At 33.5% G+C, this 26,949-nt stretch overlaps 1 protein-coding gene across 5 annotated transcripts in view; it reads right to left on the reverse strand.

The window, feature by feature from the left end:
• The window catches only part of LOC145266395 (protein lethal(2)essential for life-like), a 100,114-nt gene that overhangs the window by 15,986 nt on the left and 57,179 nt on the right, over nucleotides 1-26,949 (reverse strand). Inside the window, exon 2 of one of the 5 annotated variants that reach the window (XM_080122037.1) lies at nucleotides 13,322-13,402. The exons of 3 other annotated variants lie outside the window; for them this stretch is intronic. The gene's annotated coding sequence lies outside the window, so the exon portion shown is untranslated. Of the gene's footprint in view, nucleotides 1-13,318; nucleotides 13,403-26,949 lie in introns of all 5 variants that reach the window. One more of the 5 variants, XM_080122038.1, reaches the window with a different exon arrangement.

A 26,949-nucleotide genomic window follows, 5' to 3' on the forward strand; every position in this document is an offset into this window, starting at 1 on the left:
CTCTTATACTCGAGTGGCCTCCGGGCCTTAACAAATAGTGATTCCTGTGTAAAAAAAATATATATATATCTAAAAATTAAGTGTCAGCTAAAATTTTAACTGAGATATTTTGTTTTGTAACTTTTCTTTCAATTAAAATATTTTCTCTGAATTTGTCCTCTCCTCCTCCTCCTCCACAACAACAACAACAACAACAACAACAACAACAACAACAACAACAACCACCACCACCACCACCACCACCACAACAACAACAACAAAGCAAAGTAAACCTATGGATAATTAGTCGTTAAAAGCCGGGAAGTTTAGTCAAGATAGAAAATTTGGAAGGATGTATCTAGTTTCTGAAGAGAGAAGATGTGGTTAGTGTCTGGCAATAAGCTGAAGGTGGACCAGATGTATCGGATTTCTGAGTGAAAGTAAATATATTTGGTGAACACTGGCTGTTGGAAGCCAACTGGCAACGTAACTTGGTATTAAATGATCACTGCAGTGACAGAGCTCAATTAAGACATGTCGGAAGGATCGAGAACTGTCAAACGATGGAGATAATTTTAGCTCAGATTCGAAGATTGAAATTTGAGGAAAGATTAGCTAGGAAATGAATGACAATATAACACCAACTGAGCCATTGAACTACACAGACAAAGTGACGCCGTGGATAGTTAGCCATTAATAGTTAAGGACAGAGTCAAAATAGAGAATTCAGAATGATGTATCTAACTTCTAGAGAGAATAAGAAGCTGAGGAAAAATCGGATGTCGAGAAGAAAGCTGAAAATAAACCAAATGGAGGCAGATCAACAACATAACTCGGCAGTAAATGATCACGACAGGCATAACAGCAACAGAGCTCAACCAAAATATGGATTGAGAAGTGGTGAATAATGAAGTTAGTTTTAGCTAAGATTCGGAAGTTGAAAGACTGGAATTTAGCTCGGATATAGCACACTAGCGACAAGACCCCAATGACACACACATGCACTTATGTTAAATAGTCTCTTGTATAAAATGTCTGTATCTGTACGTTTTTATTATTTTTTTACTTTTGAAATCATTACTATATATTAAGTACAATATAATAATAAGTAGAGTACTGACTCTATAATAATAAAATAGGAAATCTATAGTATTAAAGCATATTTTACGACTGGGCTATGCTAAACGGCTACTATTATATATTTAGTAAAATACAATAATCAATAGAAAATACAAATCTGCATAAACTAAAATATTGTACATAAAGTGTATTTTATGACCGGCAACAACAGGCAGTCTGCTAGTATATATATATATATATATATATATATATATATATATATATATATATATATATATATATGTGTGTGTGTGTGTGTGTGTGTGTGTGTGTGTGTGTGTGTTACTATGTGGTTTTTGTGGGAAAGAACTCAAGCAAAATGCTCTCTTTGCAACGCAGAGAAATGTTATATCATAAAAACCATAAACGGACCAATAAAACAGTTTAAATGTGCGAAGTGAGTGCTTAAAAGCGTGCATACACAGAAGATAAGCACTATTAATAAACTGACCCCCCCCCAAAAAAAAACAAACAAACAAACAGCAGACATAGAAATCACATAGGAATATTTAGAGGAAATTCAAAATACAATTCTCACTACGTAAGCAGTAATTAGAACTTAAAGTAATAGATAGCAAACATATAGATAAAACAATATAGCAAACAATTATAATTTATAAACTAAAAAAACTAAGTTTTAAGTGTCACAATTTAAATTCACTAATAATGTAATTTTGATTAACTAGAATAAAAATTGATATCATTGAAGTTCATATTTGCAAAGAAAAAGTAAGACTTATATACATGGCTAGCAGGTTCCGTTTCCCAGCGTTGCCTGGGGGAGTTTAAATTTACTATTTTACTTCATATTTACAAAGAAAAATAAAACTTTATATATATTACTAGCAGGCTCCGTTTCCCGTTAAGTAAATTTATAATATAAAAATTTCAAAGTAAAAATCAAAATTTTTAATTTGAAATAAAAAAATCTAAAAATAAAATTATGAACAGATTTTTTCCTACATAGGAATCACCACATATCAAGGCCTATAGAACACTCGTGGATAAGGGTTAAAGAGTGTACAGTAATCAATGGGGCAATATCGTAGTAATAGTTCCTAGTGGAAATTTGATAAATTGGATTACTCAAGAGGAACGGTTCATATTAATAGATTTCTTCCAAAATACTTTATATTTATTTTGCTAATCTATATATATATAAAAGCGAAAATGTATTTATGTATGTATGTATGTATGTTTGTGTGTATGTTTGGATGTCTTTTTTATTTAACACCACACACACCTACAAACACCCAGGCAACGCCGGGTACCCCCGCTAGTCTATATATATAAAAGGAAAATGCGCGCATTTTGTATGTCTTGAAAACGCTTTTTTCACCGACGGTCGACGATTACTATCACTTAGAACTGTTTATATACCCCCTAGATAATAATATCTAGGATTTGGGAATGCGGGTCGCCTCTAGATTTATTTACATCGATTTTTACAAAATTATTGCTATTTCATGCCGTTTTGTGTTCGTTCAGCTTTTTTGTATAAAACTGAAACTAATTCAAAGCTAAAGGCAGTTCCCGGCAATCTCAAACGTCCAGAAGCAATCAGCTTTGATCAATGTGGGGCCAAACTCCTTATAGCAGACAATTGCTATTCAATCTGGACAATGGGGAGCTGGTTTCCCCCTCCCCAATATCTTGAGGAAAAACCTAGTCAAAGTTGGGTAAACAAAAGTTAACTCCGCGACTTCTATTTGACCTCATTAATCATTAGAAGTAGCAAAGTTAACTCTTATTGCTGACACATGTCAATTCTGTTTTTAATACTTAAATAAATAAATTACAACGCGCTTCAGCTACTCCTTGTTACTGCCGAGCGGGTAACTTGTCAGGTTTTTTTGCACACTTTATCTAAAGGTTGTGAGTTCGAATTGTGGTGTGAGATGTCTTTTTTTTTTTTTCGATTTTTAAAGGTTTAATGTTGAAACTTAAGCTATTTTTCACGTTCTATGTTTTTTTTTTGTTTTTATTTTTCAGATCTTTTAAATAAGTTTTAACGTTCGTTTTTCTGGTTTTTTTTTCATCACATTCGCGTTTTCTTTTTGTTTTTGTTTTTCCGATTTTAAGAAATTTTAACATCGTTCATTTACCTTACGTTAGTTTTTTTTCCATTTATTTTAAGTTTTAACATTTTTTTTTTATAATATTTAAACAGAGTGATTATTTTGCTTTTTCTTTTGTTTTGATTTACCCCGCCCCCGCCCGAGCACACACACACCTCTAAACACCCGGACAACGCCGGGTACCCCCGCTAGTAAAGAATAAAAGAGTTTTTTTTTATATGGACATAATATCTTTTAGATATGAGTCTGTGTATATATACTGATGCCTACTTGGCCACAATTAATATGAATGGCTCTCGCCTCAAAGGAAGAATTCTCTTCAGATAGAAAGATTTTGAAATTAAAAAATAAAAAAAAAAACAATGTGTGGTCACCATTTCTGTTGATAACAGATATAAACAGAACCTGAAGAGAATTCAACATTTTTGCGACCATAAACTGGTTCCCTTATATAATATTTGAAACTTACGGTACCAATGTTTTTTTGATCTTCTGTAAAATTCTGTGTGTGTGTATATATATATATATATATATATATATATATATATATATATATATATATATATATATATATATATATATATATACTAGCAAAAGTACCCGTCGTTGACTGGGTTCAAAAACAGCCTACAGAAAATGGACTCTGATTTATGAAAGTATGATAGGTTATGAAAAGGAAGGGTTGTAAAGAGATAGCTTCGAATTTGGGGGTGTCAAAACCAAAGCAAAATATGATGAAAGTAAAAATAAAATGGATAAACCCCATAATTTATTATACCATACCTGTTTACACGGAAACACTTATCACAATATTCTGTGGATCTATATTAAAAAACCTTGTTAAACTTTGTGACATATTTCCATTCTATGGAGGTCAGGTGCGAACACCCAATAATTTTATTATATCATATTTCTCCAAACTGAAACATAATTATCAAAGTATACTTATGCAGATAGATATGAAAAGTCTTTATTAAAGTTTGTGCCTATTTCCATTCTATGGAGGCCAGGCGCGAACGGAGACCCCACAATTTTATTATACCATCCCTATTTTAGTTAAAACATACTTATCAAAGTATTATTATGTACATCTACATCAAAAACACTTGTAAACGTTTTTTTTTAATTTAAAATTTTTTTATTTTCATACTTTGTGGACCAGGCGCGTACGCAGACTCCACAATTTTAATGAATTATCATTATGCCAGATCAAACATACCCATTCCTGTGTTTCGATACATCTTCTATCATTATATGTAATCAGTTTTCTATAATAGTCAACTATATAGGAGCCTATTCGTGACCAGACACACACACAAACGTTCAGCTTTATATATATATATATATATATATATATATATATATATATATATATATATATATATATACAGAGAGAGAGAGAGAGAGAGAGAGAGAGAAAGAGAGAGAAAGAGATAGATAGATAGATAGATAGATAGATAGATAGATAGATACTAGTACTTTATTAGTGATGACTTCTTTCTCTTCTTTCCCTTTGTTCCTGCTGGAAATTCCTGGTCAGGAGAGATATTCTTCTGCCTAACCCAACCATTATGACTCGCCTTATACAATTATTTATTTAAAACTGTTGTATCCTGGATAATAGAGTACAATAGACAAGGTTGTTACTGCTTGAAAAGAAAAGGCAACACATTAGTATAATGAAGAATTGTTCTTACAATAATGGCTACAATCTATACAATAGTAAACTAAAGCATTTCATGTTCGCACGTACGTTATCACCTTTCACGCATTAAAAAAATAAGATCGTCCTATCAGCAAAGATGGTAATTGGTAATTAATCTAATGTACATAATTCGAACTTTACGAATTTTAAAATGAATTGTTTCAAAATCATATTATGTCGTCTCATTGATTAAAACAGTAAAAATTTTAAAAAGTGGCATTCGTTTTATCGATCTGCACAATATTTTACTGACAACCATCAAATCCTTTCTCTCTCTGATAGGTTTGTATCAACATTGATATGCTACAAGGATCCATTCTGGGGCCAACTCTTTTCCTTATCTTTACCAATGATTTCCCAAATCACATTCTAAGTTCATTCATCGACATATATGTAAACGACACTGCTATCTATGACAACACTTCAAAGGCCATCAACAACCAAGATCTCTCTGAGTCTCTCTTCTCCAACCTTGAGTATGTGATGCAATGGGGCAAAAGGTGTCTGGTTAATTTTAATGCATCCAAAACCAACCTTCTATCTTTTCACTACCAGTGCTCTGATTCCTACTTGGCCACAAATAATATGAATGGCTCTCGCCTCAAAGAAAGACAAGCTTCTGGGACTGACCTTCAATCCTGACCTGAAATGGAATGCTTACATCAAATCTGTTGCCAAGGTCACTAGAAAAAATGGTTGCAGGGATATAGGTATTTAGCTTTTGCCAACCCTGGGAAAGATGTGACACAAGGCCAAAATGGTAGGGAGAAGAACCTAGTGGAAAAGGGGGAGTGCACTTTGATCTCTTAAAAATTGCTTGAGTGAGCAGCCCCAGGTGGCATTTTTAGGTGAGAGCGTTTCAGGCAATTAGCTATAAACTCCTTCCCAAAGATAGAAGATAAAACTTGGCAAGATTGACGCCATAGAGCTGAACAGAGCAAATATTACAGTCCAACATAAAAAAAAGACCAGCGGCATCATAATGGTCAACAATCAAATGAATACTTGATAAGACTAATTGTGAAGGACACTTTTTTTTACTCTGTGTCACAACTTATTAAGGTTCGAGGGACACTCGAGGATAAGGGTTAAAGAGATCATTGGTTGGATGATGAATGCCACCACGCAAAGATTGAAAACAACCAAAGGAATGGATAGAAAGTTTCTTAAAAGGTATTGTTTAACCAAGAGGATGACTCAACAAGTATTTGTTTACATTAGACTTGAAGACGACTAGTTTGAAATCAGCTGGGAAGCAGATTCATGGTATTTTGTTCCATCTTGTGTGGCCTTTTGGCTGGGCATTGATTGTGAAAAAATAAAAAAGATTGAACGCTCTAGGAAAGAAACTTTGTTCATGGAAGTTACATTTGTTCTTTGGTACAGAGAAAGAGAAATGACAGTTTTCTGTCCTGGTTGTGGCTCGGCGAGTTCTTGTTACGAATGTTTTACATGGATTAGACAATGGATTCAAGCTCAGCTGAGCATCTACAATGAACATAAAGATACAGTAGAGATAGGCTAGCCACATCTTTTCATTGTAAAAAAGGGGCTGCAGGAAGGAGAAGATGCATAGCATGAGGAAGGAAACAGCTTCCAACAAGTTTGATGGCATCAAATAAAAATGTTTAGGAGGCCTGAATCAATAGTTATAAGGAAAGGATATATAAGAACTCAGATATGGGAAAAGTATATTTGAATGGCAAAATGTTGGATATTAACCGGGCAACAACGAAAGGTGTGCTGGTCGATGATTATTATGATTATTCAAGCCTGAAAGTTTTGTCAGCTAAAATATGTTTTAGAATAACCAAATATTTAGAATAAATATCTATTCATATTAATTTAGGAATGTAACTTAAACATGTTATCATAACAATTTAGCTGACAGAAATAATGACATGTAAAAACATCAGGTGATTATCTTAGTGACGTATGCTAATGACGTCATTTAGATTGTCTTTTTGAGATACGTGGAAATCAGTTACAGAAAACAGTCGGAGTCGACAGAGGGAGAGAGACAGTCGACAGATCGTGATGGCTCCGAAGAGAGGATGTCAGAAATGGCGATAATCAAAACGTAAACAGGACGTTTTTTTTTATTACATTTTCACCCCAAACAAGGCACATTGCCACTTTGATATAGGGGGCTACTATCAAGGACATAAGTTGCAGGGATACTATGTTGGGAGTTGAGCAGCAAGATGTTTATTCACATTACACTTGAACTTCTGCATGTCAGTACAGTTGGGGAAGCAGGAACCCAGAAGGGAATTCCAAAGTCTAGCAGTTCTGGGGAAGAAATTATTAGAGTAGAAGGCTTTTTTACATCTAGGGATCTCTATTGTGTAGGGGTGGGATTTTGCTGCTTGTTGGATTTGCCGGGGTATTTACGTTGAGCGGGTACAAGAGTTTGTAGTTCGTCAGAGTATCCACCATTCAAATACTTGTAAAACAAGCAGAGGGATGTAATATTTCGTCGATGGGACAGAGATTGAAGCTTAAATGATAGGTCAGGACCTATCAGGTTGGCGACTCTCTTTTGAACTCTGCCCAGAAGTGAGACATTAGTAGCAGATGCACCAGCCCAAATGTGACAACAATACTCCATACATGGTCGAATGGTGGGTTTATAGAGGTACAGGATACTTTCAGGCGTGAGTAACTTTTTAGTATGGTAGAGAGAGAACCCACCTTCTTTGCAGCAGCCTTGGCAATGCTCTCGATGTATCTGTTTCAACTCATGTTCCCTGTGAACGTTAATCCAAGGAGTTTGAACTTAGATCAGCGTGCAACTTTCCAATAACGCTCTGGAATAAAAAGTTGCCAAAAATAAAACCTGAGGCTCTGACATTCTTGGGGAGAATTTTTATTGCAGTTTTCTGTCAAGACAAGACCCAAGATAGATCAAATGCTTCCAGATTGGCCAGCTGTTGAAACCCCAAATAAATGTTATTCTCCTTTTTCGCCACTGTAATGGCCAACGTAGTGTTTCATAATGTTACGATAGACTTTTTTTTTTTTACTAAAAACACAATAACAGTTGTTCTACTCAATGGATTTACGTAATTTTTGGATATATTACTATTTTCGACATGGATATATTACTATTTTTTTCACTTAAAACCACATATTTTAAAAATCGATCTGTCGACTCTATCTTAACAAGCACCCCCCTCCTTCCCAATTTTTCAGTTTAACTTCTTACCCATGCCCCACCCCACTCAGTTGTGTTTCTTTTACAACCTTCTGAATTCTCGGAAACACCAATTTTCTAATTTCCAGTGTTCAATATTGACCAGGCAACGCTGAAAGGTGTGCTGATCGATGATTATTATGATTATTCAAGCCAAAAAGTTTTGTCAGCTAAAATATGCTTTAGAATAATCAAAATACATAGAATAAATACTTATTTACATTAATTTAGGAATGTAACTGAAAAATGTTATCATAACAGTTTAGTTCACAACTTAGAAATAATGACATGTAAAAATATCAGGTGATTATCTTAGTGACGTATACTAATGACGTCATTTAGAAGGGGAGATCATCTTTTTGAGATACATGGAAATGAGTTTGTGAAAAGAGTCAGTTAGAGTCAGCAGAGAAAGAGAGATGGTCGACAGATCGTAGTGGCTCCAAACAGAGCATCAGAAATGGAGGTAGTCAGAATGTAAGCAGCATGCAACTTTCCAAGAGGTTACAAAAAACATTCTGGAATAAAATGTTTCCAAAAATAAAACCCGAGGCTCTGTCATTGTTGGGGAGAATTTCCATTGCAGCTTTTCCTGCTGAGACAAGACCAAAGATAGACCATATATGTTTTCCGATAGGTCAGATGTTGAATCCCCAAATATGTGTTATTCATCCTTTGTGTTGTAAAGGTATTCATGTATATTCTTGTCCATCATGAACTGAATTTAAATGCATGAGGTGCCTTCAAGAAGTTTCCAGACTTTTTTTTGTACAGGCATTTAAAATTGTTATAGACTCTTGAAAATTCCATATGTTATTGCTATACATCTTATGAGATGACTGACCAATTTCTATGATTTCATGTCCCATTTAAACAGTATTGGAATACACCCTACTAAAGCCTGGTTGTCACAGCTGGTGAATTTCAAAAATGCAATCAGGACGTGAGTACACTTTAGAAGAACGATATGCAATACAATTCTGTTTTAAAGTTGGAAAAAATGCCACAGTAAGGTATGGAACGCTTCAGACTGCTTTTGGACCATCTTATATGAATTGAGCATCAGTTTTTGTGTGGCATAAAAAATTCGAAGAAAGCAGGGAGTCGCTGACTGACGATGAGAGATGTGGAAGGAGTAAGGAAGTCAGAACACCAGATTTGATTGGCCAAATAAAGAATTTCATCGATAAAGACTGTCATGTGTCTATAGAGATAATAAGCGCACAATTTGATGTCAGTGTGGGAACTATACACACAATTATTATTGAGGAACTAAAGATGCAGAAGATTAGCATGAAATTTGTCCCAAAGATGCAGTCCATAACTCCATCCATGTCACAAATTATTTGATGGGTATCCTCGCCCTCCTTATAGGCCAGACCTTGCTCCCTGTGATTTTTGGATATTCCTTAAACCTAAGGAAAACCTTTAAGGCTGTCGTTATGAGACAATTGAGGAGATGAAAGAGGCTGTGATGAAGGTCACTGACATGCTCACCTTCCATAGGGTCTTCCAGAAGTTGTTGTAATGGTACAAGTGCATTGCAGTCGGAGGAGATTACTTTGAAGGGGACTAGAGTTTCATGTGTGTGCTATCAATAAAAGTGGCCATTTGAGAAAAAGTCTGGAAGCTTACTGAAAGCACCTCGTAATGGGAGTCTTAAAGACAGGCAGTTCTGATGACTTAAGAGGAAGGTTAAACCTGGATAATATTTGAAAGAATGGATGAGAGTTTTGGGGTTAGAAGATATAGAACAGTTGTAGCAGGTTCAGTTTACAAGTTTTCTTATGGGATGATCATCTTTAGTTGACTATTACGTGTAATTATATTCATGCAGATATTCTACATAGATTTATACTTGTGCAATATTTGCGTAAAAAGGTTATAGTAAACACAAAACTCTTTCTATATATATTTATATATGCATATATATATTTGTTTAAAAAATTTTGCCTACCACACTCCTCTGTCAGTTTTTAGTCCACAGACATGAAGCTTTATATATAGGGGATTTGGACCAATGAGAAACTTTATATTTGGGTATTAGCCGGGGAAGATCAGTGCAAAAGTGTGAAAATCAAAAATGGATTTTGCCAGGTAAAGATCAAACAATGACATTACGAATATGCATTCGTAACGTAATAGCTATTAGTTCATGTTTTAATTTTTAGCTTTCCAGCAGACATGTCTTCATAGCTCAGGCATTAACGTCAAAGGAAAAAGTAAATCATACGCTAAACGTTTTGGCTTCGATTTTCAGTGGTGGCGCATGAGTCTACAGTTGTAGAAGAAACAATTGAACTACAGTTGTTAGTGGGAGCCACTACCAGAACAGTAAAATAACGGGAACTGACCCCCATGGCTAAAAAGAATGTACTCTACCAAAGAACAACGTTAGCATCTATCATTCAGACACCGTAGATTATTTTGACCAAGCCTTGATGCTAGTATCCAACAAAGAGCACAATGTCAAAAATGCAATTTGACCGCCCCCCCCCAACCGAGAGAACCACTAATGCCACCCTCAAACCCAGAATTCCCATTCTAAAAGACTGCCACGAACCTACTGGATATCCATGGGAAAAGTTACATTGTATATGCAGACCGATACATGGGCTCGATTGAAACTGTCCTGCTACCATCAGGGAAGGCTGCAGTAGTATGCGATGCGTTGAGAGGATGGTGTACTAGATTAAATATCATCCGATGGATTATTCCTACGAGACTGGGGCATAAAGAGACGTATATCATCTGCACATTATTCCTAAAGTAATGCCTGAGCTGAACTGGTCGTAAAAACAGCTAAAAGAATGCTCATGGACTACATTGATGGCTATGGTCACCTACATCATGATCGGGCAGCACAGGCGATGATGGCTCATAGGGACATGCCTCACCAGAGAAGAGTTTTCAAGACCATGGATATATATATATATATATATATATATATATATATATATATATATATATATATATATATATATATATATACGTTTTATTTTTTTATTACCGTATTTTTCTGTTAAGTTACATTATTGTTTCGGCTACACGGCCGTTCTTTGGCCGTTATGTAGCTTCCTCAGACTTTTACAGAAATGACGGCCAAAAAACGGCCGTGTAGCCGAAACAATAATGTAACTTAACAGAAAAATACGGTAATAAAAAAATCAAACGCATATTTGCTCTACAACAGTATTGAGCACTTTCTTCAGGTTTTTATTAATTACCATTTCTACTATATATATATATATATATATATATATATATATATATATATATATATATATATATATATATATATAATTAAAACACGGTAGTGTTTGAATATATGGTTATGGGGCAGTTCTAGTCATTTAGAACTGTTTAAAGCTTACTCATTTTTCTACCAAATCTCAAACAATTATTACAGTTTATAAATCACCTTCTCAACTATATTGTGGAAAAAAAATTTTACTTTTCGTTCAGTAAAACAAAAGTTATGATGAATTTACTGGTGCTCAAAATCGTAAAAATTCGTAAGGAAGTGAGCGATATTTTTTATGACTAGTTTCCATAGCAACCACGTCGCTTCGGTGACTAGTGTTGCTACTAATTCACTGCTGTCGAGAAAAGAAAATTAACAAGTGAAACAGAGAGAATGAAAGCAGACGAGTGTCGTACATTGTTATTACATATGTATATGTTACGTTTGGGGGGGAATAAGACTGATATTTAACAAAGAACAAGTGAATTTATTGGAAGCCTGTAAAAATCATGGATTACAATAGAAAAATGCGAGCATGGAAAGTAATATAGTTAAGCTTAAACATGGAAACGTAAAGGACTAGTTGTTAAAACTGGGAAAGAAAAGGAGAAGATATTCTAGTAAAAAATATAAATTTATAACTTAAAATATTGCAGCATTAAGAATTTTTTTAAATTCAATTTATAACATTATATAATCAATTCTTAATGCTGCAATATTTTAAGTTATGAATTTATTATATTTTTCACTAGAATATCTTGTCCTTTTCTTTTCCAGTTTTAACAACTAGTCCTTTACTTTTCCATGTTTAAGCTCAACCATATTACTTTTCATGCTCGCATTTTTCTATTGTAATAAACCCATTTTTAACATAGGGATTTGCGCTGCAAGTATATAAAATCACTTCCTTTGGGCGGATTTATTTGTCTTAATATATATATATATATATATATATATATATATATATATATATATATACACATATATATACATATATATATACATATATATGCATATATATATACATATATATATACATATATATGTATATATATATACATATATATATACATATATATACATGTATATATATACACATATATACACACACACACACACATACATATATATATATATATATATATATATATATATATATATATATATATATATATATATATATATATATATATATACACACACTTAAGGAAAACATGTGAAGGAATAATAAGAAGGCAGCTGAGCTTGACCTTTACTCCTGACCTGAAATAGAACACGTATATCAAATCCATTGCCAAGATCGCTAGAAAAATAGTGGGATCCTACTACCGCTCCAGTAGATATCTCACTGCTGATGCAATTCTCTACCTATATAAAAGCCAGGTACGTCCAATGATGGAGTATTGTTACCACATCTGAGCAGGAGCTGCTAGAAGCAGCTTATCCTGCCTTGACAGAGTTCAAAATAGACTTCGTAGCTTAGTGGGGGATGCCCTTTTCTCTTCTCTACAACCTCTTTCCCACAGAAGAGACGTTGTGAGCCTGAGCTTCAATCTATGGTGCCCCCCCCTGTCAAACTTTCATGAAAAACACTCGTCTAGCCAAAACCACTATCAATAATTTCCCACACTCTTTATCTGTACCTAAAACTAAATGTAGATTCCAAGAACAAAGCTTCTTTCTTAGAAATGCACGCCTGTGGAACTCTCTTCCGATTGCCTGCTTTCCAGCTGATTACAATCTGATTGTCTTCAAGTCCAATGTAAACAAGTTCCCCCTAAGTAATCCAATTTACAAAATTCCCACTACTTGTGATTACTACGCTATCATCGCTATAATCACAATGACTAATGTGTACCCATTAACCCTTATCCTCGAGTGGCCTCCGGGTGATTCCAGTGTAAAAAAAAAAAAAAAAAAAAAAAAAGGATTAATAAAGACATGATCAAAGATAAGTTAGTTGGGAGATGACGGTACTAAGTGGTTAATTGACTGACAACCTGGGTGTGCCAAGTTCGAATCCAGTTCATTCCACCGAAACACGTTCACTTCGGATGTTGACAACATTCGCTGGGTTTTTCCTGTAAGTACACAATATCTTTTTGAAAATAATTTTAACAAGAAATATATCAGGGAAACCAACGGCAACAAGAGAACCATCGGATTCATACGAAATGAATAAATGAATAGGTTAGTTTGAAGGTCGGTTTTTAAAAGCCTTCCGATGTATACTTGCATGTAAAACGGATATGAAACTGATGACGACGATGATGATGATAACGATGATGAAAACAAAACAAAAAATAAACCCAATAGATTCTGGTTCGATGTTTGGCTTCTATTCAACTGTAAATTTGCAGTTACCACCTTGCTCGTAAAGCACGTTTCCTAGCAAAGATGGCAGGCTTTGCCAAACCGATAGATCGATAGTGACACGCCCTATCAATCATCAAATTAATGATGCGCCGTAAACGTCAAAGTTGCATTCGTTTCAGCCGGCAGTGGAAAATATCATTTACCTATTTTGGGATGATGAAAAATATCGGGTAATTGCCGACCCAAGGATCATGGAGGACTGTTAGTTATTCTCTCTCATATAATTTAAACAAAAGATTTGACCAGTTTTTATCAAAACCAATCAAATCTTTCGTTTGATTTTCATTCCTGAGTTTAATTATTTTTCTTTCTGTCTTTCATACGTTCTATTTCTACAACATTTATTTTATAATATATCATGTATTTTATCCTCATATATATATATATATATATATATATATATATATATATATATATATATATATATATATTTATTTATATATATATATATATTTATATATATATATATATATATATATATATATATATACGTAACTAGTTCATTTTATCACATAAATTAATATACGAAAGTATAATTTTATACGTAAACTTTAAGTATTTGCTTCAACAGTGCTCAATACAAAGGTGAACCTAGGTAGTAAGTCATAAAAATATATATGGCAATTAAGCTACACAGAATATTGCGGGTTTCATCCACGCTAGGATTCGTTAGGCTTATGCCTGCTCTAACTGTTGTATAATGGGTCCTTTTTAAATTTTTTGATAAAGGTCATTTTTTTAAGATAAAGAAGTATGATGTGGGGGATTGTTTTTATCGAATAAATCCTTAACATTTTTTACAATTTTATTATACCATCCCTATTTAAGTTAAAACATACTTATCAAAGTATTATTAAGTACATCTTAATCAAAAACACTTGTAAACGTTTTTTTTTTTTAATCTTTTAATTTTTTATTTTCATACTTTGTGGACCAGGCGTGTACGCAGACACCACAATTTTAATGAATCATCGTTATGCCAGATCAAATATACCCATTCCTGTGTCTCGATACATCTATCATTATATGTAATCAGTTTTTTTAACATAGTCAACCATATAGGAGCCTATTCGTGACAATACACACACACACACACACACACACACACACACACACACACACACACACACACACACACACACACACACACACACATTCAGCTTTATATTATATATATATATATATATATATATATATATATATATATATATATATATATTAATTTTATAGAGGGAATTAGACCAGGAGTCTAAAGAGCAAAGTTTATTTTAATGTGCCAATACTTTAAAATAATCTTGCTCATAATACTGTGGTTAGATGGTTGTTTTTGTTTTACGGCATATCAACCTTTTTCAGGTTATTTAATGCCGAATCTAGTTATTTTGAGGAACGATTTTTAATGGAGTATACTTTTTTTTTACACCAGATTCTATTTAACCCATAGTTGGGACCCTAACAGGTACTATCACTCCGGGTCAGAGTGGACCTGGGAGCAATGGCAATTAAAGGGTAGCTCCACACTCTCCAAAGCTCGCAAGGTGGTACTTCACCATTGAATATAGTTTTAGGTCATATCCAGGACCCATAATACTGTGGATATATAATAAGCTCAATAGGTATATGTATGCTAGAGCTATATTAATACTGATTACAAAGATTAATAATTATAAATTATGAATCAGTTTCAACAGGAAAAACAAGCAAAATGAAATTTAGTGTACGATCGTTTCGGAAACGATATTCATTTTATTTACAATTGACAATAATCATTGAGAATAAATGAATTTGAATATTCATCTCCGCATCAGCACAAAAAGTGTGGGATTTAAGACACCAAAATAAAACCAGCATTTTGTAGTAAGTTAGGTGGACCATCCGCCTAACTTAGTATATGAGGTCAAGTAATTTACTAAAATGTTAGAGTTTATTTTAAAGCATAGGCCTTAGTTATCCATCTCTAAAAGTAAGAATGTGTGTGTACGCGTGAAGACACTTCTCAATATATATACTCAAAGAATTTTCGATCAACAGACTTGCTATAAAGGGTATTCAGACACGTGGAAAACTTTTTTATTAGTTTTCGTCTGGAAAAAAAGGGCTGTTAAGGGGTTAAATTGAACAATTGGTACTTTGGGGGGGGCATCGGATTTTTATCTGTTTGCCAACTGTTTTACAGCTGTGCATGCGTGAATTGTTCACATTATGTTAAGAATAAGTAGGTTTGAAAACCCTTTTTAAAGTCATGTCAAGCTGGCCTAATGGTTATCGTACTTGACTCACTGTCTTTACGTTTTGATTTTGATCTCATCTCGAGTATTTTTTTTTACTTATAAGAAGTAAACTGTTTATAAAAAAATATAATACTCGCATGGACATATCTCAGTTTTTTCTTTTTTTTTTTTTACTTCATTTCTTAAGGAATTTAACATTACGTTTAGTACCGAACAACGCCGGGTAATCTAATATATACACACACACACATACATATATATACACATCTATACACACACACACACATACATATATATACACATCTATACACACTGTGCGTGTGTGTGTGTGTGTGGTCATGAATAGGCTCCTATATGGTTGACTATTTTAAAAAACTGATTACATATAATGATAGAAGATGTATCAAGGATCAGGAATGGGTATGTTTGATCTGGTAGAACAGTGGTTCATAAAAATTGTGGGGTCTGCGTTCGCGCCTGGCCCCCAAAGTATGGAAATAAAAAATGAAAAAAAAAAGCGTTTTTGATATAGATGTACATAAGAATACTTTGATAAGTATGTTTTAACTTAAATAGGGATGGTATAATAAAATTGTGAGGTCTACGTTCGCGCCTGTACTCCATGGAAATATAGCACAAACTTTAACAAAGACATTTCATATCTATTTGCATAAGTATAGCTTGATGATTATGTTTCAGTTTGAAGAAATATGGTATAATAAAATTATTGGATGCTCGTTCGCGCCTGACCTCCATAGAATGTAAATATGTCACAAAGTTTAACAAGGTTTTTTAAAAGGGGTGATGGTCCACAATAACACCTTAACTTTAATCTTAATTCACGTTAATCATATTGTGTCGAATAAATTCACCTCATAAATTCACATTCTTATTAAAGTGAAAGCAAAAAAATAAAATCGGAACTTTAGACAATTCTCAACACAAATTTTGCATAACTCTGTTTTTTTCTTCTCCACTTCCACATGGCACTCTTTCGAAAACAGATAAATAATAATAAATAAGAACGTTACTTGTTATCGTGTCAAAAGGAGGAAAAAATCCTGCTCACGTGATTACGCGTCTTTTTAAAAACATTTACATAACCTTTTTATTTTTATTTATATATCTGTTTAAGTTTTTTTTTTCAGTGTACTAGAAGAAATTCAGTTGATTACAACCCTTTCTGCGTGTTCTTTACATTACAACAGTACAACGCTGAATCCGACGGCGCAATACTACACCGTTCAATACTGTAAAACTGAAACGAAGCTGTTCTGCTTGAAAAGGGTGCCATTTTCTTCGTATTCATATTTATATCGATTCTTTGCATTAAAAAACTAAAGTAATTGCGTGTTTACTTTTTAATATCCCATTTTGCTGTTTCGGATTATTTTACTAAAGTAAGTAAAGCTTAATTATTTTTCAAAACTGCTTTTGTTTATTTGTTTTTCGATATTTCGTTGATATTCTTTAGTAAGAGTGTTTAGCAGAAAAGCCTACAAACGACTACCCGAAAAAATAAATATACAAGAAATAAATGTTACCATAGTCAATAAAAGTTCAGTTCATGTTTTTTTTTGTTTTGAAATAATTTTTAATGCTCTTTACTTGAAATAATTTCAGCAAACCGAAATTAAAACGAAATTTGAGGCGATAACTACTTAAATGAATTTTTATATAAACTACACATGTCATAATCGAATATTCCTCAAGCACAAAATAACGGAAAACATTAAAATATGTTTATAAATATTTCTTATATTGACGGAACTCTCTTAAATTGTTAACACAGAATGCTCAGGTGCCCCTCCTTCAAATTGAAAATGGGGCTTTCCATTTCAAAGTCGCTGCCATTTTGATTTTTTTAAAAACCGGTTCGTGAATTTAAAAAAAAAAAAATTTTTTTTTACAAACTACTTAATAATTCAAACCAATGAACTTTTCTACCATAAAAGTAACTTTTATTGACTATGGTAACATTTATTTCTGGTATATTTATATTATTATATATATAACATTTTCTCTTTGTAAGGAAACATCATTTTGTTGGTCACTATTAGCTACGATTAGAAACAAAGTTGATAAAAAAAATATATTTTCGCAAAAATTATCTTTACTTTCATCATATTTTGCTTAGGGTAAAATGTTTGAGTATCAAAACCTATCTCTTTACAACCCCCTCCTTTTCATAACCTATCATACTTTCATCAATCACAGTCCATTTTCTGTAGGCTGGTTTTGAACCCAGTCAACGACGGGTACTTCTGCTAGTATATATATATATATATATATATATTCCTACAGACGCTAGTGTTTCATGCTTACGTAATCATCAGTGTAGGAGATGACAACCAACGCTGGTCGAAGGATTTAAACACTGCAACGAAGCCCATTAGCAAAAAACATATCCCAGAGCCACCGTTCATCACCACGAAATGAAGTGAAATTTAAACATTAATGAAACTTAACGTTTTTAATACAGACAATCTTAGAATAATCAAGTAATAGGAAGTTACGATCTCTCACACAAAGCTATCTGACTGACTTTTTCAAGTTCCCCAGAGTGTGCTCAAAGGGCGACAATAATTATAAATTATGAATTATATATATATCTCTCCACATACAGTACTATTTCGTTGTTTCACAGCTCATCAGTGCGGCTAGAGTAGCCACTACCGGCTGCTGCTATGCGGGTAGTGAATTAACAATGTTTTGACATATATATATATATATACACTAGCTGTATATACCCGGCGTTGCCAGGTGGGAACAATATATATCATATACGACGTCATACATGATGTTGTCATACAGGGCGTTTTAGTGAACAAACAATATATTCATGACGTATTCATATATAACGCCATCTACTATTACGTCATATATGACGCTGTGAACAAATAGATAGGATACGGCTTTATTATAGCATATATATATAAAAACAATCGGAGTTATCTGAAATTTAGGTTTCCGCATACTTTTCACATTCTTTGCATAAAACTAAATTAAACTAAGTATAACCCACATTACGACCCCTTACGTCTAGGAGCAGTATTCTAAAATTCATAATCATCAATTAATTAGTTCATGATTTAATCTACAAATATAGAAACATGCACGCATACTTACTTTTATATGGCGTACTATGGAGTGGGCTGGTGTGAGGTTTTCTCGTGCTTTGGGAATCGATCAAACCCGGACACAATTTCATGTGGACTTGAATAATTTATTTCTACTCTAAATTATGAACGCAGATCAGCGATTGTCGATCGATTAAGAGCAAAGCTACAAGCAGTAGAAAGCACGATACATAAATATTACCGATATGGAATTTGTAGAACTAATGTAAATAGTATATCATAAATATATTTGTATAATATATATAAGTTGTGGACATGGATTATCTCCTCTTTGATAATCCAAGCTATAAAAGCTGTGCATTTCCGCTTGTCAAGTAGACGAGTAGCAGAATTCTTAATTGAATAAAAAGATTACGAGACGGAATCTCTCGTCCTGATTTCATCTCTCTCTCTCTCTCTCTCTCTCTCTCTCTCTCTCTCTCTCTCTATATATATATATATATATATATATATATATATATATATATATATATATTTATATATATATATATATATATATATATATATATATATATATATATATATAAGAACAAGTAGTTAATAAAACATGTTAAAAACACTTTGAAAAAGAGTTAAAAACATATTTAATTTGAAAATGGAAACACTAAATAAATGGATAGTCCTTAATCCGCGGAGTTTCGAAGAAATACTTTCCTTCTCATCAGAGGGTAGGATTTAGCAAAATGCGGGATCGGATTTTGCTTGCAAAAGTATTAAATGGACCTACAAGTAAGTCATAGATCTTACTTAATAACAAAAAGTGAAGTAGAGGGAATAGGGTGAATAAAAAAGTGATTTCACGTGAATGGATTGTCTGGTGATGAGTAAAACTTCCAATGACGGTAAAATCCAAAGATACAGAATCCAAGAAAGTTAGTTAAAATTCCATTCGCACAAGTAAAATCCACGGGAACCACGTAATTGGAAGATGATCCAAAGTAATGCAAAAGGCAGAAATCCGTGGAAAAATTCACAAATAGGTACAAGGAAATGGGAAAGAATTCCAATATATTATTAAAAGAAAGATAAAATGATTTTCTTTAATTCAATCTTGCCTCGACAGTCGAGCTGCATATTTGTTCCACTTCTTTTTTACGCACATTTTTTATTTCTTTCAATAATATATTTCTTCGAAACTCCGCAGATTAAGGACTATCCATTTATTTAGTGTTTCCTTTTTAAAATTAAATATGTTTTTAACTCTTTTCCAAAGTGTTTCTTAACATGTTTTATTAACTACTTGTTCTTATTATAAGCTCTATCTCCTATTTGGTTTTATCAAGTTTTTACATCTGGTTGAGATTACTTTATAAATATTAATCCTTTAATATTTATAATTTACTTTAGTTTTGCCATCTTGGATCATTTTGGTAAACTTAACCGTAATTCTTATTTTATATATATATATATATATACAAAGACCCCCCCCCCACACACACACACATGCACACATACTAGCTTATATGTTTAGACGTAATTTAACTACTTGGGGCAGTGATTACATATGAATAAATAAAGTTTTCATTTAGTTTGTTTTGTTATCAGCCCTTGAGTTAATTTATGCCGAGTGTCTATGGATTCAGGGAGCCTTTATCCCCTGCTCTAGCTGTTGTATAAAGCGTTCTTTTTAAAGAAATTTAATAAAGGCCAATTTTTTTAAGATATGAAAGTATGATGTGGGAATTGTTTTTATCGAATAAATCCTTAATATTTTTTCTTTGTAGAAATTATTCCTTGTTGTCACAAAATCTGCATCCAATTATTATGTGTCTTATTGTGAGTTGTGTTTGACAACGTATACAGATGGGTTGGCCTTCTTTTTTAGGTGATATAAGTGGGTTAAATGAGTATGGCCTATTTTTATTCATGTTAGTTTGACTTCTTCTTTTCTATTTAGTTTCGTATTTTATTCTTGTTTTTTAATTTTTGGCATTATTTAATTTTTGTTTTTTTAATTTTTGGCATTATTTTATTCTTGTTTTTTAATTTTTGGCATTATTTTATTCTTGTTTTTTTAATTTTTGGCATCATTTTGTGAAGTTGGTTGTTAGCATATTCATTCCAGTAAATTTGCCATTTGTCTATTGTGCATGTGTTGATATGTCTTTTAAATTATTTTATTTGCATCAATTGGAAGATTTAAGGTGGTTTTCGCTGCTGAATCTGCTAATTCATTACCTTTGATACCAGAATGGCTCGGTATCCAGCAGAAAATGATTTCTTTTTTACTGTTTAATTCTGTTAGATCTGTTAAGATTGGGAGTCTGAAAGGATTATAAATTTGGATTCTTTGTTATTGGAGGCTAGACTGAGAGCTAGGATTAGAGCATGTATTTCGGCACTGAAAATTGATGTTTCTTTTGGGAGGTTTGTTTTTTGGTTGATTTGCTGCAATGCTGCATTATTTTATTTAGACCCCTCTGTATAGATGTGTGCATGTATTTTTTTGTTTTGTTTTCTTACAAAGCAGTCACCACTTATCAAGGCACGGAAGCCACTCGAGGGTTAATGAGTGTACAGTGGTAAAAGGGAATATGTCATAATAATCGTTAGTAGTGAAAATTGGTAAATTGGATTACTTAAGGGGATGGCTCATCAAGAATTTGTTCACATTGGACTTGAAGACAACCATATTGTCGTCAGTTGGAAAGCAGGAAAACGGAACAGTCTCACAGGTGTGCAATTCTAAGAAAGAAGCTTTGTTCATGGAATCTAGGTTTAGGTTTAAGCACTGATAAAGAGTGGAGGAAATTATTGATAGCGGTTTCAACTAGATGAGTTTTTTTTGTGAAAGTCAGGCAAAAGGAGAGGCATAGATTGAAGCTTAGACATGAAAATAACGATAAAGTAGGGACAGGCTCGCAACGTCTCTTCTGTGGGAAAAAGGCAGCAGGGAAGAAAAAAAGGGCACCTTCTACTAGGCTACGAAGTCTATTTTGAACTCTATCAAGGCAGCATTTGAAGACTTTTCTTTGCCTTTATTGAGATCATCATGGTAAGTTATTGGATGAGTATGTTTCTTTTTATATTTACTTAAACTTAGATCCATGTTGGGGGTTGCGATTTTCCAGGGAGAGTTTTGAGTAGGACTGTTTCATGGATTTTGGTTATGGGTAGATTTGCTTTTCTGGAGATCGATTTTATTTTGAGTCCAAAAGTTTTGATTGTATTTTCTTTTTGGTTGAAAAGGTGTTTACGATTTGGGTTTTAAATGCTATTGTGTGCTGGGTTTGTGGGGTTGCCTGTTAATTTTGTGTAGTATTTTAAACCAAGGATTTGGTTTCTAAGCATTGGAGGGCTTTCATGCACTTCTGCATATTGGCTTTCTACAGGTAATGTTGGAAATGCTCCTAGTGCTAGTCTTAGTCCGGAGTGGCATATTGTGTTGAGGGCTTTTAGATATGACTTTCTGGTGGATTGATATGCAAAGCTACCATAGTTTTTTTTTAAATCTAATTAGTGCTCTATATAGTTGGAGTAGCGTGTTCTTGTCGCCTCCCCAATCTGTATGGGTGATGACTCGTAGGAGTTGTAGTGTTTTATTGCATTTGGTTTTGATGTAATTGATGTGTGGAATGAAGTTTAAATTTTTGTCAAAAATGATTCCTAGGTTTACAAATGGGATTTTTTCACCATCAATCTGTAAGGGTAGGTCAAGGTGGCATTTGCGTTGGTTACAGAAATGGATACTTTTTGTTTTAGTTTTGGAAAATTTGAAACCATTTCTTGTTGCCCATTTATTAATTTTATTTATGTTGCGTTGTAATTTCTTTCGATGGTGTGAATGTATTTTGACTTGTAGCTGATTGAGCAGTCATCTACGTGTAAGGAGCTATGTATGCCAGGAGAGAGTTCTTTTATTATGTTGTTGATTTTGATGTTGAAGAATGTTGTTGACAATATGCTGCTTTGATTCTGTGGGTCTGATAAAATAGAATCTATTCGAACTTGGAAAGATCTGTCTGTTAGGAAGTTTTTATGAATTCATTAAGTCTGCCTCTTAGTCCAATGTTGTGGAGATGGGTATATATGCTGATGACACCACACTCTATAACTGACACAACAGGAAAACAAATGAACACATATCTAGAGAAATGGCAAAAACACTAGAGGACGACCTCCAATTTGTAGTAAAATGGGAACAAAAATGGATGGTCTCATTCAATGCTGCCAAGACTAAACTTGTTTCCTTCAACAACTACAAGAAACCATCTCTACCACCAATAGCAATGGCCAAGGACTCTTTATCTGAAAGTACATCTTTTAAACTCCTCGGTCTAACGTTCACAGGAAATATGAGTTGGAAAAATTATATTGAGAGCATTGCCAGGACCGGTGCGAAAAAGGTAGGTTCTCTCTACTGTGCTAGAAAGCTACTAACGCTCGAAAGTATCCTGTACCTCTATAAAGTCACCATTCGTCCATGTATGGAGTATTGTTGTCATATTTGGGCTGGTGCATCTGCTACTAGTCTCTCACTCCTAGACAAGGTTCAAAAGAGTCACAAACCTGATAGGCCCTGAACTGGCATCTAAGCTTCAGCCTCTGTCCCATCGACAAAATGTAGCATCCCTCTGCCTGTTCTACAAGTATTTTAACAGTGAATGCGCCAACGAACTGCAAGCATTTGTATCCCCTCGATGTAAGTACCCCCCCCGACAAACCCGACAAGCAGCAAAATCCCACCCCTTCACAGTTAAGATCCATAGATGTAAGAGAGCCTTCTACTCCAGTAGTTTCTTCCCCAGAACTGCTGGACTTTGGAATTCCCTTCCGAGTTCCTGCTTCCCCAACTGTACTGACATGCAGAAGTTCAAGTGTAACGTGAACTGATATCTTGCTGCCCAACTCCCCACATAGCACCCCTGTAGCTTATGTCCCTGATAGTAGCCCCCTACAACAAAGTGGCAATGTGCCTTGTTTGGGGGGGGGGATGTAATTAAAAAAAAAAAGATCTTTTATGATGCTGTGTTTCCAAGTAGTTTCGTATGCTTTCTCAAGATAAAAAAAAACAGATGTTACATGTTCCTTATTAATGAAAGCTTCTCTGATGTAATTTTCGATGTTAGTAATGTGCTCTATACATCCTCTATTTTTTTGGTATCCACATTGAGTTTTAGAAATTATTTTGCTGTTACCTAAATACCATATCAGACGGTAGTTGATTATTCTTTTAAATGTTTTGTATAGGTAGCTTGTGAGAACTATTAGCCTATAGTTTTCTGGGTTTTATGTATCTTTTCCCAATTTGGGTATCAGTATTACTGTTGCTTGTTTCCATGAATTCAGGAAATGTTTTGTTTCCCATATCTTATTATAAATTTTGAGAAGGAGTTTTAATGATTCGGACAGAATTTGTTCAAGGAAGCTGTAGTACACTTCATCTTGTCCTACAGCTGAGTTGTGGGATTTTTCTATGACGGTGTCTAGTTCATAGAGTGAAAAGCTTTCATTGTAAGGCTCTTGGTTTTTGGAGTTAAAGTCTATTTTCCATTTTTCTTCATATTTCTTAAGTATTTAAAGTTGTTTATTGTAGTGTTTTGCTGATGAATTTTCTGCAATAGTGTTGGCAATATCTTTTTTTTTTTTTTCAGTTATTTTCTGTTTTTTGTGAGGAGATGTTTGATTGGATTAGGATTATATTTTCTGGATATTTTCCCAAGTTCTTTAAATTTGGCCCAGTTAGCTTTGCTTGTGTTCCATCTGGGTATATGGTTTTGTATGGAGTCATTGTAATTGATTATAATAGGGTAGTGATCACTTCCAAATGGTTCTCCGTAGGTACTCCATGTATAATCCAAGAAGCTTGATGGATCGCACATGGTAAGATCAATGGCACTAGTTGATCCATTTATTGGATTTAAGTATGTGGGATTTTTTTTTTTTTGATTGAGGAGACATAAGTCATGTTAATTAGTTGTTCAATTTTATTTCCTTTTGACTTAATGACTTTACATCCCCATAGCGTACTGTGGCAGTTAAAGTCGCCTAGGAGGATGAACGGTGAAATTAGTTGTTTTATTAAATTTTCTAGTTCATTTTCATTCAATTAGTTCATAAGGAGGAGGAGGTATATTGAGCAGATTGTGATTATTTTGTGTAATGTGACTTGAGTTGTGATTGCTTGGAGATTTGTTTTGACAGAGAAATTACTTTAAGGTATGTCATTCTTTACAAGAATTGGGGTGCGTCCATTAACATGAAGGCCTGTGTTATGGAAATAGTTGTATTATTCATAGTTTGGTGTTTTGAAATAGTTATTGTTTTGTAGGAACGTTTCTTGTAAGCAGAAAATGGCTGGGTTGAAGAGTGAAAAGAGTATAAAAAGTTCGTTATAATTAGATCTTATTCCACAACAATTCCATTGGATGATTTGTTGTGTTTTATTTTCATCCACAAGGTTAGTTAATTTTCCTCTATTTCCATCTCTTTAGAGGCAGAGAGTTTGTCTTTTTTTGGGTTTGTGTCTTTGATGAAGTGTTTTTTTGGGGTTTTTTTTTTATCTGGATGTAGATCTGGGTCTTGCTTGGGATGTTGCTGTTTTGGCGTCTTGTTCATTTTTTTCATCTTGATTGCTTGTGTTTGTTTTCTTTTTTTATCCAGGGTATTTTCGATTTGCATTTATTCTAGAATTTGGAACCTATTTTGAGTGTCGATTGTTTGGTTTTCTTCTTTTCTGGAACGTTCTTTATTTGCTTATGTTTTTATTAGTTTCTGGTGGTTGTTTTGTTGGTTTCTGTGATATTTTTTTAATGTTTCTGTTGTAGATGGAATCTTACTTTCTTTGTTTGAATTTGTTAAAGTCCAAATGTATTGAATTAAAAACCAATATATTTCTAAACGTGCTCAATTCATATGTAGAGCATTTATAAGTGAAATCGGGAAAACTGGATTTGAGAGGAATAGGGATAAATAAAGACCTAACAGGTTAGCTTAGAAGTAAATTACTAAAAAAAAAAACGTCCAGCATATGTCAGTATGCAAAGTGGACATTAAATAGATGATGATGATGATGATGGTGATGATGATTTATCTATTTCTCTTTCTGCTACGAATCAATCATTTGCAGCAGCTGTAACTGAAATAGGAATTAACCAATGACCAAAATAGGTTAGGGAGGGAGTATTTGAACTCGTCATAATTGATATCTCGTAGACCGCAACGGTATCCATTAAGCTAATTGCGACACCGAAAAGAAAAAAAGAAAAACAGTAAAAAAGGAAGGAAGGCGGAAGGGAGAGGGGGAACAATGCTGAGATGAATACTAAAAGTGTGATTAGATTTGGGAGTAATTAAAAAAAAAAAATGTAACAATAAAAATAAAAGCTGGCAGTAAAACGAAGTAATCCGCAGAAAAAAAAAAAGAAAAAAAAATTTAAAGAGGGGAGATAACACCTAATTACTTTAAAGTTTCTTAGTGCTTCTTGTGCAAACAATACTCAATAACTAGGGTAAATGTGATTTTAATTTTATGTTAGAAAAGTTACAGGGGGTTAATCTTCGCATTTACTGTAAAACTAACTTCTACATTATATTTCTCGGAGTTTGTCTGCTTGCCTATCTGTCTATCTGTGCGTTAGACTTTTTCTAACAACTGGCTGAAATTTTGTATGGACTTTTGTTATGATATGGTGCAGCGAACTAACTATTATGGCATCCATTTGATGCAAAATTAGGTATTAATGGAGATTAGTATTTAATGCAAAAATGAGCACAAACTTAACCATATTCAACCATCAATTTGGCATAAAGCACTCATTCTTAGTCAATTGTCTATAACTTTTTAATGGGCTAAAAAGTCTAGTCTTTAATAATTTGAAATAGAAGAATTTTCAAATGAAAGGAAAACAAGGCTCTTTTATAGATAACAGTATATGTGTT

This window comes from Euprymna scolopes, chromosome 41 (genome assembly GCF_053919585.1).
Source record: "Euprymna scolopes isolate OS-2025 chromosome 41, ASM5391958v1, whole genome shotgun sequence".
In the NCBI taxonomy this organism is placed as follows: domain Eukaryota; kingdom Metazoa; phylum Mollusca; class Cephalopoda; order Sepiida; family Sepiolidae; genus Euprymna; species Euprymna scolopes.